Here is a 3,141-nt window from a genome sequence, read left to right as displayed (position 1 = left end):
TATAATATTTCTCTTATGACGCCAAGAGCGGATGATCCTCTATCGATACTTAATTACTCTCGTAAGGTTGGCTATCACTTCCAATGATCAGATGTGCTAGATTTGAAACCTCCAAACCTATAAATCCAATATAAAAGAGTGAAGTACGAATACAGGATATCCTTGGTGTCTCAAGTCTAAGGACCACACACACAACTGGGATCACAGAATCATTATCTGATAGAGGTATCATTAACCATCCAGTATTCTGTAAGCGAATCAATTAGTAAACTAATTCTCCAATTAGTAATTGCACTGTATCTCTAGTGTCCTCATAAGAGCAGCTATAAGACCAATCGCCTCTATCATACGAACGGATATATAGCACACTAGTCTGTTTAGTTATCTTGATGTCATTTTCGAGTAACCTACTATCGAAATTATTTATGGTATATGTTTAAAGATGAATCGGTCTCATTATTATGATCTAATTATAATATGATTCCCCTTGCACAAATCCGTGAACATCATGATATATGCAACATACAATATAAAGTGAGAAAATACTAATAATAATAATAAGTAAAAAAGATTATGTAGTATGTCACACATGTTATCACTCACGTGATTGGCTTGTAGGGAACATATGACTAACAACTTACCCCTTAGCGAATAAAAGGATTTAAAGGGGAGGAGCCGATCTCTCTCCTCCCACGATCAAGACAGGTGTCCTCTTTGGAATGGACTTTGAAACATCCTAATGGCGGGAAAACTCGTAGCCCACCATGGTGGGAAATGCCTCAAAAGAAGACCTTGATGGTGGGAAAACCCAAAGCTCGCTATAACTGCGGAGCACTTCAAAGACCGCAACAACGGTGTGAACCTCAAAGCCCACTAACAAAGTGGGGAAGGAAGCCTACCATGGCGAAGCGACTCAATCTGCCATGGTAAAATGACTCGACTTGCCATGATGAAATAAGAGCCTATCGTGGCAGAGCAACTCAAACCCGCCATAAAGGACGAAGGCCTACTACGGGGAAAGCCTGAGATCCACTATGGCGAAGAAGGCACGAAGGCCCACTGATGACAGAAGCTCAAGATCTACTATGGTGGAGAAGAGATGAAGGCCCACAATGGCGAAAGCTAGAGATCTGCTATGGCGAAGAAGGGACGAAGGCCCCCTATGATGTAAGCTTGAGATCCGCTACAATGAAGAAGGGACGAAGGCCCACAATGGCAGAAGCCTGAGATCCTCTATGGTAGAGAAATGATGAAGGCCCACCACGATGGAAGTCCAAGATCTGCTATGGCATAGAAGAGAGAGAAGTCCCACCACGACAGAAGCCTAAGATCCACTACGACAGAGAAGGGACTAAGGCTCACTACAATGGATTATTTGGGCCGAATGAGCCCGAGATGTGTAAGTTGGGAAAACCAACCCATGACAAGATATTCTCTACAATGAAGGCTTCAAGTCGAATGAGCCTGAGTTATGCGAGTCAAGAAATCTAACCTATATAAAATACCTACTATAGTAGAGACATTGGGTCGAATGTGCATGAGGTGTGTAAGTTAAGAAAACTGGCATATGCTAATATATTCGCTATGATGGAGGCTTCGGGCTAAACAAGCTCGAGGCATATGAGTCGGGAAATCCAACCCATGCTAAGAAACCCGCTACGATAGAGGAATCGGGCCATAGGCCCGAGGTGTGTGTGCCGGGTAATCCGATCTACACCAACACATTTGCCATGACGAAGCCATTGGGTCAAATAAGCCTAAGGTGTGTGGGTCCGGTAGTTTGACCCATGCTAAGATGTTCCCTATGATGGAAGCGCAAACCTGCTATACTCAAGATATCCAAATCGGGAAAAACTCAACCAGTGAAAGGAGACCCCAACTGACATGCAAGTTGAATGACATGCCTCGAACCCTTTTGCAAGAGCCCCGAAGCAGGTTTTTTTTAAGGGGGGGGGAGGGGGAGCGGCGGACAAATGATAAAAAAATATTTTGGCGCTAATCATAATTTGTTAGTTGGTCACCATCGAGGAACTAACGTAGAGAACGAAGTCTAGGTCATCCCCGCCTCTCAGTAGCAATATGGGAGGAGCAATGGTCTATCAGCTCTTGCGAACAACAATCCATGAGAGGTCGTTTGGGCCGATCTAGTTGGTCACCACAAGCAGTGGTCCTCGGGTTACCGCTCAGATATTCTCCCCTTCGGTCAACCTTCATGGACAGCAACTCGTAGGGAGCCATTCGGGCCTGTCGGCCATATGGGCAAAATGCCAAAGAAGGGCATTGCAATGATTATGGCCGATCCCCTTGACTGCCCAAGTATAAAAGCTGACCTTGGTGCTTACATAGGGGTCGGACCTCTCTCATCGAAAAGACTACGCCCATAACTCCTAAATACTAATTTAAACATTGGAGGGGTTAAGTTGAGAAATTTTCTTTGACATCGACCTTTGTGCAAAACCCTTGAGGAGACTAGAAACCACCTCGGCCTAGTCTCGAGACCACTTCGGCGCTATGTCAATCGCACTGTCATGAGGGTTGTTTGGATGACTTCGTGCCTTTGGGTCAAGCCTGACTCTCGGTCAATGGCTTTAAGACCACAATAGGTGAGGTGTGCAAGGATGAGTTTGCTAAGGATCGGTAGAATCTATAGGGATGGCTGTGGCGACTCCTACGCTCCCTCTTTCTCATGTGAGGTTCATAAATGATGATGTTGGCTGCTAGTGAATGTGAATGGACGAGGACAACGAGGGTGAGGTGATGGGTCCAATGAGGGCCAGGCGTAGAGGCGGAGGCAACAATAAGTCCGACGAGATAAAAGGGAGGGGAGACGCAGATGTGGTTCAGGGCGGAGGCGGAGGCGGGCCGACGAGTACTAAGGGCAAAATTATTATTAAAAAAAAAACTTGTTCCATGAAAATTTCTTAAACATTAATATTATTTTTAAAATTCATATATATGTATATTATTAATTTTGAATAAATACATGTATAAGTATATGTAAGTATATAATTTTAACAAAAAGGACGAACGATGATAAGTAAATATTTCAGGTTTTTAGATGCAAAAAATCAATTATTTATCGACTTCACATGTTCAAGGTTATTATAAAATGGTTTCTATGTATTCGGGCCTACACACACA

The sequence above is a fragment of the Musa acuminata genome, chromosome BXJ1-5 (assembly GCF_036884655.1).
Source record: "Musa acuminata AAA Group cultivar baxijiao chromosome BXJ1-5, Cavendish_Baxijiao_AAA, whole genome shotgun sequence".
In the NCBI taxonomy this organism is placed as follows: Eukaryota; Viridiplantae; Streptophyta; class Magnoliopsida; order Zingiberales; family Musaceae; genus Musa; species Musa acuminata.
This window is presented reverse-complemented; position numbering follows the sequence as displayed.